At 43.6% G+C, this 17,422-nt stretch overlaps 1 protein-coding gene across 1 annotated transcript in view; it reads right to left on the bottom strand.

Moving 5' to 3' along the window:
• NARS1 (asparaginyl-tRNA synthetase 1) overlaps positions 1-17,422 on the bottom strand; it is a 963,811-nt gene that overhangs the window by 370,619 nt on the left and 575,770 nt on the right. The window lies entirely within an intron of this gene.

The raw sequence follows: 17,422 nt of genomic DNA, 5'->3' as shown, positions 1-17,422 counted from the left end.
CCAACTGAAGCTAAACCTGGCCTGCCTCTGGGAGAAGCCTTGGAAACAGAAGGCCTAACCACCCTAGGAAGGGAGGGAGTACAGTAACCTGAGAAGCCCCTTCAGCCTGACTTGCCTCCTGAGAGGCCACATCCTGCAATAACAAGGTCTCCCCTGGGCCTCCAGAGAAACCTCCGGTGGAACCACCGGCTCCACCGATACCTCTAAACGGGCTTCCCCCTTGTTAAAATGTTTTTTTTCTAAACCCCCAAAACCCTTGCCAAAGGGGGGTTTTTTGGTTTTCAAAGGAAACTGGCAATTTAACCCTTTGGGGGGGGTTAAACCCCCCAACCAAAGCCCTCCCTCCTAAACCAAAAAAAAAACCCATTAGGTTAAACGTTTCGGGGTCCCCCGGGATTTAAAAAATTAATTTCCCCTTAATTTTTTTAACCGGGGAGGCAAAAGGAAAAAACCCCCCAAAAAAAATCCCAGGGGTATAGCCAAATTTTGGGGGAAAAATTTTTTTTCCAAAAATTAAAAGCCCCCCCCTTTAAACCCCAAAAAAGGGGAAAAAGAAAAATAAAGGGAAAAAAAAGGGAAATTCCTAGTCGGGGAAAAAATGGGGCCCCCTTTTACCCCCCTCACCACAACCCAAAAAAAACCTCCAATTAAAGGGTTTTTTTCCATTAAGAAAGGGAAAACAAAACCCCAAATTTAAACAAAAAACCCACCCCCAGGGGGGGGAAAACCCGGGGGCCCCCGGGGCCCCCAAATTTGGGGGGGCTGACCCTTTTAAAAACAAACCCCTAAACCCTGGGAATCGTTTGGGACGTTTTTCCCTTTTGAAAACCCAGGGGAATTACCCTTCCCAAACAAAAGGGGTTTTAAAAAAATGTCCCCTTTTTAAAAAAACCCCATGGAAACCCTTTTAAAATCACAAGAAATTAAAAAGCGGAAAAAAGTTCAAAAATTTGAAAAATATTAAAGGTTTATGGATCGCCCGGGGATTTAAAGCCTGCCGTGGGGCCCCCCAAAATTTTTTGCATCCCCTTTTTAATTGCCTTGCAACTAACGAATGAACGGGGAAACCAGACCCCACCATATAAGACCTTTTGAAAGATCAATGAGGACTCTCCAACCTACTGGGTTTTTTCCGGTGAAAGTCGGGGTTAGAATTCCCCCAGCATGTCCATTTACACATTAATTCCTGGTGGGCTCAGGGTTTTTGGTTTTTCTGGGGCCAGTTTTAAATTTCCCCTTGGGACATGGCATATAGGAAATCGCCTCTAAGGGGTTCCCACTAGAAGCTATTTTTTTTTAAACCGGGCACATAGGACGGACCCCTTTTGATTTTTTTTGGGGGGATTTTTGGGGCCCATTGTCAGGGTTTTAAGGCACCCAAAAGGGGATTTACCTTTGGGTGAGGGGGGATAAAACTTTCCCCCCTGATTAGATGTGCCCCTTCATGAAGGGGGATATAAAATGTTTTCAACCATTTTCCGGGTTTCTGAAGAGATCAATTGGGCCCCGGAATTTTTTCTTATTAAGGAAACCCCTTGTTAATTTGTCATTTTTTTCCAAAGGGTAAATTCATTTTGGTTTGTTTGAGGTCTTCAATTGCTGCTTGGGGCCCTTTTTTGGAGGAGCTTGGTGGCTGGGGGTCTTTAGGCCCCTTTGCCATCGGGAAACTTGGTCCCCGTTTCCTTTGGCCTTCCTCCGAGTTACCCCAAAAGGGCCCCAAGGGCCCTTTGGGGAAAATTGTAAGGGGGGCTGACTGGTGAATTTCTAAAGTGGGTTTGTTTACCATTTGCAACCATTGTAATGGGGGTTTTTTTCGGTTTTATTATTCCATGGGGTTTTTTAAATTTTTGGGGTGGGTGGCGGGGAACCCCCCCCTTTAATCCCTTGGGCTTTTTAAAAGCCCTTTGGGAGGATCCCCCCTTAAAGGGGGGTGGCCCTGCTTGGGCCCCCAAATTCTTTTTTTGGGGTCCTGAGATCCTTTCCATAGTTTGAGCCAACTGTCGGGTTTCATGTTTCCAATGTTAACCTTTTTGGGGGCCATGGTTAAATTTTGGGGCCCAATATTGTGTAAGGCTGGGCAGTAGTTTTTTTTTGGGTTTCCTTCGGGGTTTGGGGGGGGGCCCGGGAACCCGGCCCAGATCGGGGTTTTTTTTTGGAGACGGTCTTACCAATCTAATTGGGGGGAGTCCGGGGATGATTTTCCCTTTTGGTGGGGGATTTCCTAAACCTTCACTAGGAGGGCAATGTCTTGGGCATTTTTTTGTATTTTGGATAACGAGTTTGGGCCCCCCGGGTTCCCTAAAAACTGAAACCCTTTGCCTTAGGCCTGGAAATTTTTTTAAAGGGCCCAGAAAATTTTTGGTCCCCTAGTTTTTGCTAAAGCAGTTGTTCCCCTTTTTTGGGATTTTGCTTACATTTAACCCTCCTTTTTTTTTAAGTTTGTTTATCTGGGGTCCCCAAACCTCTTCCCTTTTGGAATTTTTGGGTTTTTTTGGGGATTGACCCATGTTTCCTGGGTTTCTAAATTTTTGGTTCTCTCGGGGGTTTTTCCACGGGCCGGGGCTTTAAGGCCCCCTGGTTTTAATGTTTTTGTTTTGAAGTTTTCATTGGGGTTTTTGGGGGGGGTGGGTGGGAGTAATTCCCAAAAGGGGTTTTTTTTGGGTTTTGGGTTGAATTTCCCGGGGGGGGGGGGGTTTTTTCCTTTGGGTTTGGCATTTAAATATTTTTGGTTTGGGCATTTTGGGGGTTTTCCCCCTTTTTTGGGGGAAAATTTTTTCCCAAAATTTTTTAAAAAAAAATTTTTTTTTCGGAACTGGGGTTTTGGGTTTGGGAATTTTTGGGGTTTTTTCCCAGTTTGGGGGATTTTGGGGGGGGAAAAGGGGGGGGAAAAAATTTTTTATTTTTTTTCCATTTTGGAAAAGGGGGTTTTGGGGGTTTGGGGGGTTTGGGGCCAACGGGGCGTTTTAAACGTAGTTTTGAAGGGGGTTTTTTGTCTGCCAAAGGGTTTTTTATTGTGGTTTTTGGGGTTTCTTTTTGGGTTTTTTTTTTCCCGGAAAAGGGAGGTTTTGTTTGGGGGGCCCGGGGAAAGGGCCCACCAAGGGGGGGGAGCCCCCCAAAAGGGGCGGGGGTTCCCTTGACAGGGGCCCCCCAAAAGCATTTTTTCATTGGGGAAAATTTTTTTCTAATGGGTTTCCCGGGGGAATGCTCAGAGGCCCCTTTTGCTTTTTCAGAGTCCAAAATTTTTCATTAACCCAGATAAAATAGTTTTTTTTACCCCTTGGATGACCGAGTCTTTGTTTTGGGGACCTTGTGAATTTCCCATGCCCCCCTTTGTTCACCGGGGCGTCAGTGCCCCCGGGATAGGTCCCTTTTAACAATGATCATTTTTTAGTTTGGGGTGGGGTTTGAAGGTTTTGTAAAGGGGTTTCCTGTTTTGTTTTGTGGGGTGTTTTGTTTGGGGGTTTTTTGGGCTTTTCCCTAGTTTTTTTTTTTGGGGGTTTTTTGGGGGGGTTGGTTATTGGGGGGATTTTTTTGGGTTTTTTTTGTGGCCCCCCTTTTTGGGGTTAGCCTAGGGGTTAAATTTTTAATGTGTTGGAATTTGTTGGGAGGAGGAGGGTTGTCTGTGTACATGAGGCAGTTTTAACATTGCCTCAAGATTAGATTCACCAGCTGGACCGGAGGAGATTGACAACTGAACTTTGGACATGCTAGAATAATATTGGGAATTCCTTAATAATTGAAAACAAGGGCCAGTGGGGAGTGAGGGTGTAGTGCTTTTAATTTTTAGTGCTGACTTATATAATTGCTTTAGTGAGCAAGTGCCAGGTAACTTAAGCGCAATGTGTTACAGGTAACTTAAATGCAAAAATGACAAACAGTAACTTTCTTTCAAGTGAAACAAGGAAATAAATACAGTAAGCAATGCAGATATCACTAGTGATCCACAGAAGCGCTGAGAAGCCGCGTATTAGGTGGAATTAGCAAACAAACAACAAGCATATAAACAAAGCTAGATTCAGCAGGCCTGGATCTAGTCTATGCTACAGCAAACAAGGTGTACCAATTTCAGTAAGATACAGTTCAAATATTCAGGCACTATAAACCTTTAACCAGAAATTCCCAGCTCAGAAGGGCAGAGTCCAGCCTCTTCTCCCACAAGAGTGCAGACCACGAACCTTCTTAATGTAAAATAACTGGCCTGAAGCCCAAGTGTTAAACCAGAACTAATACGCTTTAAGAATAACAGACACTGGGCTCTCAATCAGCAGTTCCCAACTTAGAAAGGATGAGCTACCTGTCCTGCCACCACAGTGCATGCCACAAACCTTCCTAATGTAAAACAACTGGTCTGAAGCCCAAGTGCTTAATCCAAAAGACTTAGAATGATAGCAACACTTTAATCAAGTTACTACCAAGCAGTAATAAATACAATTGAATACTTTAGAGAATGCCTGGATTAGTGCTCAAGTTACACAAACAAAGCTAGATCCAGCAGGCCCGAATCCAGTCTATGCCACAAAAAAACTTAACTTCAGTAAGAAGCCGATCAGATATGCATGCACTATAAGCCTTTAACCAGAAATTCCCAGCTCAGAAGGGCAGAGTCCAGCCTCTTAATGTAAAATAACTGGCCTGAAAGCCCAAGTGCTTAAACCAGAATGAATACACTTTTAGAATAACAGACACTGAGCCCTCAATCAGCAGTTCCCAACCTAGAAGGATGTAAGCTACCTGTTCTGCTACTACAGTGCAGACCACAAACCCTCTGTCCTATACAGCCCGACTGGAAAAACTCCAGCTGTACTCAGTGGCATATCGCTTACTCAGAGGTGATCTCTGCCTGCCTTACAAAGCCATGTCCAACTCCGAATTGATGGACATGCTCCACCTAAAGAAATGTCACTGCGAGCCATTCGCTCTAGTGAGCTAAATCTCGCCACAACAATACGTAGGAAAGTTTTCAAAGTCCTGGCTGGTTTCCGCCATTTTTTAAAAAAAGAAAGAAAGAACAACAAACAGTACTGCTGTGTCTCCTGCCCAGTCGCCTTCTCCTGCTCCTGCCTCGAGGTATGCTACCAAGGTTATTGTTGTTGTTTTATACTGAAAAACCTCTGTAGATGAAAATTACTGCAAAAGAATTTAGCCTATATTACTGTGCTTAGTTAAACTAGTTTGTAGTAGCGTGCATTGTGTAACACTCTAGCGTTAGCGTGTTTTACATTAGAACAAGTGCACCTCTTGTAATCATAGTAGAGTTTGTACTCTGTAAATGTATTAAGGCTATGTTACTGTCATAAGTTAACACTGCTTAGAAGTAGTGTATATTGTGTATGAGTCTAACGTTAGCATTCTCACACTAGCACAAATACTGTCCTTGTGATTGTACTAGATGTATAGAAAGAGTCTAGCGCCAGCGTTTACTTTACTATAAGTGTTACGCATTTGCTTTTTACCTGATTGACAATGGTTAAGAATTATGGTTGTGTATCCCTGAACATGGTTTGATGAATTGTGTTTGGCTAAACTCTTGGAAGCGCTGTTAAATAATCTAAATACAAACTTCCATTGGTGTCTCGTACACGTGTTAACTGCAATATTCAAGGAGGGCCTGCTGGCATTGCTTATCCCACATTTTTGCTTGTTTTTTAAAAATAGCCTGCTGAGGGTTGTGTATGTAGTTAAGAATTGTACCTCAGAAGAAGCAGCCCTTGTCCTTGACGTTGTTTGTTCGAACTATAGTTGTGATTAATTTCTGTTAAAACTGATACTGCTTCGCTAATACCAAGTCTGTATAATTTATCTCTTAGGTACCTGCCCCTTACACATAAATACGAGTGGCCGCATAGTGCTAGAAACTGAAACAGGAAGAATCCTCTATTAAGTGCGAACACATGCTGGTTCCGGTTCTCAGTCCTATTAAATAACAACCCCAAGGAATAAAGGGTAATAACTATACCCTGGTCGTTTTTTGTCTGGCTTTATACCTCTGGTAAACGCTCCTGGGCAGGCAGCATAACAGTACTTAAACATAGCAAATAGTACTATCCCAGCCAGACTCCATCTAAACCATTACTCCAGTCCTTGCTAGGCAAGGGGGTAACAGCGTGAATAAGAACAAGACAGTAAACCCAAACAGAATCCTTGCCTTTTACTTAAAATCAGGCCATAGAATTAGGTAAAGTGGTCTTTAACGCTCACCTACAGCATAGGATGTCTAAGACCCTGAAAGCTCTTGGTTGGTGTATCCCCGCTCCGCTCCCCTCCCTGCCCCCTTATCCCACCCGCCCCCACTATCTCTACTTTTATTAGACTAAAAACCACACCCCTCTTAGCTCTAAGCCAATCGCCCACACGCAATCATCTAACCTATCTCCTCCCACAACTCCATCCAATAGCCACTATTGCACTACCACTTCCAGGTCCTACACACCCTGTTAGATTAATCCTACACTACAAAATGGGTAAAGTAGTGAATCTTGTTATTCCATTACTTTTGCCACTTTTAATCACTCTTTACTACTTATCGAGGTACGAAGACCAAAAACTCAAGGGATCCCACTACCCAAAGGACCAAACCTGCAATCTCTTACATCATCTCTCGAAAGAGACCTCTTCTGTTTACTACCCCATAGAAACCCTAAGCAAAAAAAGCCTACATCTTACCCAACCATACACAAAGGCAACAACATCTAAACGTGGACTAAAGGTACTATATAAGCTCCAAAGACTCCTATACCATTTGAAGAAATGTATCACTAAAGATGGTGATATACATCCGAACCCAGGCCCATCCACTCATCCTGACAGTCTCTTCAATATCAGCCCAAAGATCAGCTAGCTCCCTCCTTATCTTCCATCTTAATCTAAGAAGCCTAAACAACAAGGTTCATAATCTTCATGCCTTGTTAGCCATACATCTCCCCGACATTATGTGTCTAACAGAAACTTGGCTCAAACCAGTCACAAAGGATGAAGAGATCCTCCCACCTGGGTATAATATTCTCAGGATAGATCGGGGAAAAAAAGGGGTGGGGGCATAGCTGTCATGTATAAAAGTACCCTTAATATCATCTTGAATCCTATTCAACCACCTAAGGTAGCTAAAGCAGAGTTAATTGCCCTAAAAATATGCTTAAATAACCAAAAAAGTATTAATCTTATTGTAGTTTACATTCCGCCAGGGAATAATTTAGAAACTATGGAGATAATACTAAATTGGATAGCCTCAAACTACCCTCAGGAGACCATTGTACTAGGGGATGTTAATATTGACTTTTCCCAATGCTCCGCACAGACCAACCCCATGTCCATTAATCTACATGGCTTCTCCCAAAATATTGTCTCCCCTACAAGAATAGGAACTGCTCTCCAAAAAGAAAGTATAATTGATTGGATTCTTACTAATAAAGAAGCACATAAATAAACTACTGGGACCCTCCCGAATGATCTTAGTGACCACCACGTCACCTACATAATAAAAAACAAATTTACCAGCATAAACCCCCCTTTATATAGACTTGTCAGAAATAAGAAGAAATTTGTTCCAGCACTATTCCTAACTGAACTTAGATCCTGTAACTGGTCCAAGCTAAAAACCCTGCCCCTTGATGAGAGTGTGACATTTTTTACTGATACATTCCTCAACATTCTGGACTCCCACGCACCTAACAGATGCATCCGTACCAAGACTCGGATAGCACCATGGCTAACTAGAGAAACCAAATCCAAAATCAAACTTAGAGATCAGGCCTGGGACAAATGGCGAACTACTAAGGCACCTCAAGATCGCATTAAATTCCAGCAACTTAGAAATGCAACAAAAAAAAGACTCCACCCTAGATAAAAAGAACTACTTTTGTCACCTCCAAGATAAGCACCAGAACAATCCAAAGAAGTTTTGGGCAGGCTTAAACAACCTCCTCCACTCAGGGAAAGCGTCTACTCCCACCCCAGAAACAGTTATTGGAAAAAACCCAGAAGAGGTCGCCAATACTTTTAACTCCTTTTTCACTGAGACCATTCAGACCCTGGCTAATCAACTTCCCCATCCTTCCTCCCCCCCAACTAAGGTTAATGATTAATCTCTACCCTTCTTTACTCTCCAGCCAGCTTCCACCTCCTATATTAGATCTCTACTGAAGAAACTTAAACCAACCACCCTGTCGGCCGACCGACTCCCAGCTGAATACCTACAAATAGCAGCAGATGCCATGGCATATCCCATCTCAATTCTAATTAACCGAACTATAACTGAGGCCACTATCCCCTCCATTTGGAAGGTAGCCCATGTCATCCCACTTCATAAGGGTGGCTCCTCTACTGACCCATCAAACTATAGACCTCTAGCAATACTGTCGCCCAATAGCCAAAATCTTGGAAAGATGCGTTCATAAACAACTCCTTAACCATCTCACCCTAAATAATCTACTGTCCAAATCTCAGCAAGGTTTCAGACCCCACCATAGTACGACCACCGCCTTCCTCTCTTTTACCAACTCAATCAATAAAAACTGTAATAACAAAAACATTTCCTCAGCCCTCTTTCTTGACTTGTCAAAAGCCTTTGACATGGTCAATCACCAACTACTGCTCCACACTCTTGAAACCTTACACCTTGATTATCCGGCCCTTAACTGGTTCAAAGCTTACCTCTCTGGAAGACAACAGGCAGTTTGATGGGAAAATAAGCTCTCTCAACTGTTGCCGAATACCATAGGGGTCCCCCAAGGCTCCATACTTGGTCCTCTTCTCTTCTCTGTATTCATAAATGACCTTCACTCAGTCATCCCTAAGGCCACCTGCATCCAGTATGCAGATGACTCCACATTGATCTGCTCGGATATCTCCCTCCCTGACCTACAAGTAACAACCCAAAACTGTTTTGCTATAGTAGAAAAGTGGCTCTCGGAACGGAAACTCATTCTAAATCCAAAAAAAACCAAGTTACTAGTATTTTTTCCCACCTCAGTTAGTCCATCAGTCCAACTTACACCCCAATCCAATAATAGTCCCTTCCTTGTTCAATCTATTAATGGTACCATGATTGAGCCTGTTACCAACACTAAACTATTAGGAGTCACTATTGATAGTAGGCTTAGATTTGATATGCATATCAGTCAAACCATAAAGAATGTAAATAAGAAACTTGGATCCTTGTATAGAATTAAAAACTTTCTAACCCCTACTGCTAAACTAACTATCTCATGCGCATTTACTTTCCACTTTATTGTATGCCTCTCCTGTGCTGTCATTCCTTAACAATAGTGAGATCAATAAACTCTCTGCTGCCTACAATCACATTGCCAGATTTGTAGTAGGAGGTCCTTACAGAACTCATCACTGCCTTAACCTAAGGAAACTTGACTGGCTAGAACTACCCAATCTTCTCAAACTAAACCAACTCACTGAAGCGTTTAAAATTATTAAGCAACCGATAAAACCCCCTCCTTGCATAATCTTCTGATTCCATACTCTAATCTAAGCTGTCTTCGCTCCTCACATAGAGTCCTGGTCAAAACCATCAAATCCAACAACTCTGCTGGAGAAGCCCTTTTGCCAACTCTATAGGAAAAGTCTGGAATTCCTCCCAATAACTTAAGACTTACTACATCCCAATGTCTATTGAAAAATAATCTTAAACAATTTTTTAAAAACATTGGCTGTGCCCATGTAATAACCCAGACTAGTTCCCTCTGACACTCAACTAGTAGCATTCTCCACCTGTATTACTAGGTGCTTTTTCTTTTTCTTAGTCTAAAGAAATTGTAAGCTCACACCCACTAAATTCCACCTCCACTGGTACTTATGAAGTCAAGCTCCCCATTGCCTGACTTGACTCTACAAGGGATGGGTAATAGTAACCTAGAATATCAACTACACTGTATTTGAACTGTTATCTATTCACATGGTAGCCAAGTGTATCTAAAACAATTGTGAAGTATTTTTTGTGTATCTGTAATTTTATTTATTTGCATTAGGAAGTGTATTTATCTGTATGTAAATGAAAGTGTAACTTTTTCCTCTGTGGAGCTTTTCTCCCCGGGCCTCCGCTGAAAATGGACATGTATCCAGTCGGACCATCCCGGTCAACAAATGTAAAATAAATAAAATAAATAAAAATAAATAAATAACATGCTGGAGGGATAGATTTCTGTCACAGAGACTCCCCATGCTTTAGAACAAAATTCCTAACTGCATTAGGCAGAGTCCCTCTAACACTTCAAGAGAAACCTTGATGAGTGGATGGGTAACAGAAAATACTCCCTGGGATCACTTCATTGGCTCTTCTTGACAGAGGCGATATGGCAATCAGATCTGATGAAGTTCGTACATTTAAGCAGACGAAAAGCACTTCAGTTAATAAATGGATTTTCCTACTATGTTTGCTATATCTTCTCTTTGAATTTTGGAAGCTTTTAGACTGTGTTCGTCTTCTTGCTAGAGGCTCAGTTAATTAATCAATGGGGCGGCAAAAGCTGACACATACTGGCTAGACTTATAAATGCCCTCGGGCAGATAGCCTAGTACCTAGCTATGAACCTATGAAAAGTACAGTTTTGTACCTACCATAAATGTAGATGTTCGGGTGCTAATACAGCTGCAGTCATAACAGATGGGTGCTCCTGCCGTCAGGCGGGTCCTCGGTCGGCTGAATTCCAAAGTCTAGGTCCGGCGTCGGTTGTCGTCGCTTCTTCCGTGATGTCAGTGCGACAGGGGTATAAAAGAACCAGCCGACGCCATTTTCTACAGTTTTTCTTGCCCCAGATGTCAGGTGCCCCCAGAAAGAAGGCAATAAACAAAATTATGTACTAATGCAATGCAATATAATCAAAGACCAGTAGTTGCAAGCAAATACACCATAAAAGAAGACCCCAAGAGGGGAAGGAGGGAGGGAAACCTGGACTGCAGCTGTATTAGCACTCGAACACCTACATTTATGATGGGTACAAAACTGTACTATGTTCATCGTGCATACAGCTGCAGTCATAACAGATGGGTAGAATCCCAAAGCTAAGAAAGGGGTGGTAGGCACTAGGTGGAGCCAAAATGCCCTGCAAGACTGCAGTGGCAAAGCCTGCTCTAGATTTGGAGTATAATGGTAGGTTGTAGTGCTTAGAGAAGGTATGCACAGAACTCCAAGTGGCGGCTTCTAAAATATCCTTGGTAGGAACTCCTCTGAGGAAGGCTGCAGAGGTGGCTGTGGCCCTGGTAGAATGAGTTCTAATGCCTGTAGGTACAGTTTTGCCATGAAAGGAATAGCAAAAGCGTATGCAGTGGGCTATCCATTTTGAGACTGACTGTTTGGATATCGACTTTCCTTGAGCTCCTACCGCATAGGCCACAAAAAGCTGTTCTGATTTTCTGAAAGGTTTTGTTCAGTCCAAATAGTAACACAGTTGTCTGTGGATGTCCAAGGAATGCAGTAATCTCTCCACTTTGTTTTGAGGATTAGGATAAAAAGTAGGTAAATGTATGGCCTGATTTAAAGCTACCGTGGATATCACTTTAGGCATAAAGGACGGGTTGGTATGCAATGAAACTCTGTCCTGATGGAAGATAAAAGGCTGGACAGCCATAAGAGCCTGTAGTTCTGAAACTCTATGAGCTGAAGTGATAGCCAGAAGGAAAGCTGTTTTCCAGGACAAATACTGTAAATCTGATGAGGCAGCTGATTCAAAAGGAGGCAAAGACAGTTTTTCCAGAATGAAATTAAGATCCCAAGCAGGTATTGGTTGTTTCCTTGAAGGTCTTAAATTCTTAGCCCCTCTGAGGAACTGTCTTAATAGAGGGTGAGAGAATAAAGGTGGATCTGTGTTGTATTCTGCAGAAATGGTTGAGGCATGGATTTTGATGGAGGAGAACGAAAGTCCACTGCTTAGCAGTTCAGCCAAATATTGTAGTATTTGAGGTAAATTCAGTTTTCCAGGGCACTGGCTCTTTTCCTCATTCCAAACACAAAAACGTTTCCATTTTGCAGAGTAAGCTTTTCTAGTTGATGGCCTTCTGGCCTCCAAAATGACATCCTGCACCTCCTTGGAGAGCAGGGCCTGCTGTGATGCTAAGGAATCTTCCATGCGGCTAGATTGAGTGTTTTCAGCTGACTGTGAAGAGTTTTGAAGCTGTGCTGAGTTAGAAGAAGAGGCATTAGAGGCAGGGTCCATGGTGGGGAATGAGTCAGGCTCCTCAGGAGTGGGTACCAGTGTTGCCTTGGCCAGTCCGGAGCAATGAGGATCATCTGTGGTCTGTCTGCCCTGGTCTTCAATAGGACTTTGGGCAGCAGAGGAAGAGGTGGGAAGGCATAAACTGTCATTGATGTCAAACTGAAAGAGAGAGCGTCCACTCTCCAGGCCTTTGGATGGAAGATCCTTGAACAGAATTTTGACAATTGATGATTTTTGTGGGAGGAAAAGAGATCTATGTCTGGCCTTCCCCATTCTTGGATTATTTTTGTAAAAACTTTTGGATGCAACTTCCATTCGTGTGGATCTGTCATATTCCTGCTTAGGTTGTCTGCCAGCGTGTTTTCCTTGCCTGGCAAATACTGTGCTTGTAGTTCCATTTGTAAGTCCATGGCCATGTTCCAAAGTGACATGGCCAGTCTGCATAGGGGATAAGAATGTGTTCCTCCCTGCTAGTTTATGTACCACATAACTGTGGTGTTGTGTTCTCTGTTCTTATCAATAACTGACCTGGTTGTAGAAGATCCTTGAAATCTGTAATAAAATTTATCACTGCTAGCATTTCTTTTAGATTGATGTGAAGGTGCTTTTCTTTTTGGGTCCATTTGCCCTGAATGCACCGGTCTGTCATGTGCACCCCCCAGGCGTAGTCCGAGGCGTCTGTTGTGATGACTTGATTTGCTTGAGGCTTGCTGAATGGAAGACCTGTGTCTGTTTGGCATGCTTAAGCCCACCACAGAAATTCCTTTTGCAGACATGGAATTAGTGGTATTATTGTTTCCAAACTGTGGCTGTGTTGAGACCATATGTTTTTTAGGTACCATTGTAGTTTTCTCATATGCAGCTTTGCACATGGGATTAGTAAGATGCAAGTTGCCATGAATCCCAGAGCCTGCAGGATTTTCCTTGCAGTTAGCCTGGTGCAATTTGCCAGTGTTCTGAAATATTGAATTAGTTGCCCCTGCTTCTCTGGCGTGAGGTAGGCCATCTGGGTGTTTGTGTCCAAACTGGCACCCAGAAAAATTATCTTCCGAGAGGGTATTAGTCTTTATTTCTCTTTGTTGACTGTGTATTCTAGAGAGTTTAATAACATTATTACATAAGCCAGATGTTTCAGAAGAATGTGCTTGCTGTCCGCTTGGATCAGGCAGTCGTCCAAATAAGGGTATATTTGTATCCCTTGAAGTCTGCAGTAAGCAATTACTGATGCCAGGCATTTCGTGAATACTCTGGGCGCAGTAGATAAACCAAAGGGCAATGCAGAGAATTGATAATGGGTTGAACCTGCAAGAAATCTGAGGTATCTTCTGCAATTTTGTCTGATTGGGACATGCAGGTATGCCTCCTTGAAGTCCAATGTTACCAGCCAAGACTCCTTGCCCAGCATGGAAGAAGTTGCTGTAAAGTGAGCATCTTGAATTTTGGTGCAGTAAAATGTGTTTAGGATGGATAAGTCCAAAATAGGTCTCCAATCTTTTCCCTTCCTTGGTACCAGAAATTGCCTGGAATAAAAACCTTGACCTTGTTAGATGCGTAGGTACCTCTTGAATAGCTTTCATGTTTATAAGATCTGAAATTTGCCTTTGTGCCTCTGCCCTTTGACTGTGTGGCAGGTTTGGCATGCCTTTCATTTTTGGAAGGGTATGAAAATGGAATTTGTAGCCTCTGTTTATAATGTTCAGGATCCATTTGTCCTTTGTGACAATATGCCAATTTTTGAGAATAGTGCCAGCTTTCCTCCTAAGGGGCTGCCATTTGAGACCTGGTTGGCATGCAAAGGGAAAGTCATTGGTTTTGCTTTATGAAAGATTGCAGTTGTCCTCACCACCTCTTTGTAGGAGCTTGTCATTGTCTGCCTCTGTACGAGCCTTGTGTTGCCCTCTGCCCTCGGCGCCTGTATCTGCCTCTTTGGGGTCTGTCTGTGGCAGGAAAGGACCAGTTTTGGAAGGCCAATTTCTACTAAAATGTGGGGGTTGAACCTGCAGAAATTCTTTCACAGTTTGCATTGATTTAGCCTTTTCCTCCATTTTCCATAATACTTCCTCAGCATTTGCCCCAAATAGTACATCCTTTTGAGGAGGGGCGTCTAGTAATTTAGCTTTGACATGATCAGGCAAGGCTTGTTCCTTGAACCAGGCATGACTACGTATGACTGAGCCTGTAACAGCAGCTCTACATGAGGCCTCCAGAGCATCAAAACCACATTGTAAGGTATGTTTACCCACTTGTTATGCACTATGCATCAAATCCTGCAACTCCTTCATGTCTGGTTGTTCAGGTTGTGACATTTTACTTTTCAATTGAGAAAACAGAAATTGTTGGTATTTTAGCATATGAAACTGACAGTTTAAGGCCCTCATGGATAAGGTAGCTGAGGTATATACCTTTTTTCCCCACCTTTCTAAGGATCTGGAATCTCTCTCGGAAGGCAATGGGTTTTTGGCAATGGAGGCCTCAACTCCCTTGGTCCCCTGTGAGATGGTTTCTAGGTCAGCAGCATGGCTTATGTATAGAAATTGATGTGAGTCAGGAACCCTGTAGTACCTGTCAGGCTTAACTGGAGCTGGAGGAAGAGAGTCCGGTTTAAAGCAGGCCTCCGAGTAAACATCATCTAGGATGTCCAGGACAGGAGGAATAGCCAGAGGCCTGTGCTGGGGTAACAAAAGAAATTCCCTGAGCCTTTTCTTGGAATCTGAATAATCCTGGCCTTCCCAGTGGAAGTGTTCCCTTAAGGTATGCAGAGTATCACCAAATGAGTAATCCTCAGGGGGGATACAGAAGGAATAGATTCCTCTGCATCAGAGTCTTCAAAAGGGGAGTAAGACTGTTCCTGATAATCAGAGTGCTCTGAAATAATGGAGCCCTGATCAGAGGAGGGGGAATCTTCCTCCACTGTGGGTCTTTTGTCCGGAGGTGGCTGAGAACCTCTGATTAGAGTAATTAAATCCTCAGCCATTTTAAGAATCTGTTTCTTAGGCATGGGGCCTGGAGATGGGCCCTGTGTAGCTGGTCTCTTAGGGTGCATGGTAGCTTTAGACTTGGTGAAAGCCTTGATGGAGAAAGAAGAGGAAGGTCTGAAGACACCTTGAGTGGAGGTGGACCTGTCCACAGTCTGTGTTTCAATGCCAAGCGTGGCTTCGGTATCTGTAGTCTGGGTGTGGGCCGAGGAGCCTGCGACCTCGGGTACAGGAGACACCGTCAAAGATGTGTCATCGGTAATCAGGGGCTGCATAGGCGCCTCGCTGAGAACTGGACCACGAGTAGTTGGCTTTGGCGTGGTGTCGGTAGAGGCCGCGGACCTCGAGTGTCAGTCCTTGTCTTTGCATTTTTTAGACAAAACCGAAGTCGGAGTATCCGACGACATAGTATAGTTAAATGCTTTCCCAGAATAATGCTGGGCGAACTCCGCCCGACGCTTAATAGTGCGTTTGTTGAATGTAGCAGAAAAGCGACAGACCGAGACGTCGTGGTCTGGGCCTAAACAAGGTATACAGAGGGAATGGAAATCCTTATGCGATATTTGCTTCCCACAAGAAATATAATTATTAACTTTGTCTGACATCGGTCTGAGGCAAGAAAAAGTTTCCCCAACGGGGTACTTAGCTTTTAAGACTACTTCGGTTCCAAATTTTTCGTAATCTCAGGAGCTGGCCGACCAGCACTTGCGAACTGCTTCTGCTTCGGGCACCGCGCGGCAAGAAAGACTGAAGAAAATGGCATTGGCTGGTTCTTTTATACCCCTGTCGCACTGACGTCAGGGAAGAAGCGACGACAACCGACGCCGGACCTAGACTTTGGAATTCGGCCGACCGAGGACCCGCCTGATGGCAGGAGAACCCATCTGTTATGACTGCAGCTGTATGCACGATGAACATCCCACAAAGCAAACTTCTGTAAGGAGGCACAGAAGAAAATCCAAAATCTCTCAGACCAAGCTTAAAATTTCTCCAACTTAAAAGAATATCCGACTTCCTTGTCCACATCAGAGAAGAAAGGACAGCCAGACACAGTACTGTGAAGTCACTGCCCACCAGCATGTTTGCTACTTCCGGTATTTAAATAGCAATCAAATGCCAGACCTATACAAATGTTCTGCACAAGGGGATATGACTGAAGGTTGATCAGTTTGTTCACAAACAAAAACAGTCTTATTCTCAGACAGATATATTAAAAACTTCTGTTACCCATCCACGCTTCAAGGTTTTTCTTGAGTGTTAGTGAGGGGCTCTGCCTGATGTAGTTTGGAATTTTGTTCCAAAGCATGGGGAGTCTCTGTGACAGGAATATATCCCTCCAGCATGTTCTATTTATTGTTGTGGTGAGGTTTAGCTCACTAGAGCGTGAGACTCACGGTGACTTGGATTTCTTTAGGTGGAGCATGTCCATCAATTCTGAGTTGGACATGGCTTTGTAAGTCAGGCAGAGATCACCTCTGAGTAAGCGATATGCCACTGAGTACAGCCGGAGTTTTTTCAGTCGGGCTACATAGGACATATGTTTGAGGCCAGTAATCCTCTTGGTGAGGTACTTTTGGGGTCTTTCCAGCTATTGGAAGTGTCTTGTGAGGTACATCCCAAAAGGGGCATTGTACTCTGATGGGTCTGATGAGTGACGAGAAGAGGGGCACTATAACCACTATTTCTAGATGCGAACCCTTTAGTAATTAGATGGGCCACATAGGATTTCCTAACTACTTTGGCAATATGACTGACAAAGGAGACATTACTATCTACCTGGGTCCCCAGATCTCTTATTACCTCTTCTGTATTAAGGGGGCTGCCACCTATGTGGTAATTCGTGGGTGTTTTGTTTTTCCCCAAACGAGATGACTATGCATTTTTTGGTATTTAGCTTGAAGCCATGATTTTGGCACCAGGTGTCCATCTCAGTAAGGCCCTTTTGGAGGATGTCCATGTCAGCCAGAGAGTCAATTATGGCTCCCAGTTTGCAGTCATCGACGAACTTGGTTAGCCATAGCCCTCTTGTGTCTGCCTGTACTTCTGAGAAGTATATGCCGAACAGTAGGGGTCCCATGACAGAGCCTTGCGTGACACCACTTGTGACTGGTTTAGAGTCAGACATGGAGCCCGCTACTCTTACCATGTGAGTTCTGTCTGTAAGCCAGTTGGTAACCCATATGTTCAGGCTGGTGAGTTATGTAATACCCGAGTGGGGAATGGTGTTGAAAGCCTTGGCGAGGTCAAGGTAGGCTGTGTGAACCACCTTTCCTTTGTCTATGGCCT

Source organism: Protopterus annectens, chromosome 1.part1, assembly GCF_019279795.1.
Source record: "Protopterus annectens isolate FY-2018-M chromosome 1.part1, PAN1.0, whole genome shotgun sequence".
In the NCBI taxonomy this organism is placed as follows: Eukaryota; Metazoa; Chordata; order Ceratodontiformes; family Protopteridae; genus Protopterus; species Protopterus annectens.
This window is presented reverse-complemented; position numbering and strand designations above follow the sequence as displayed.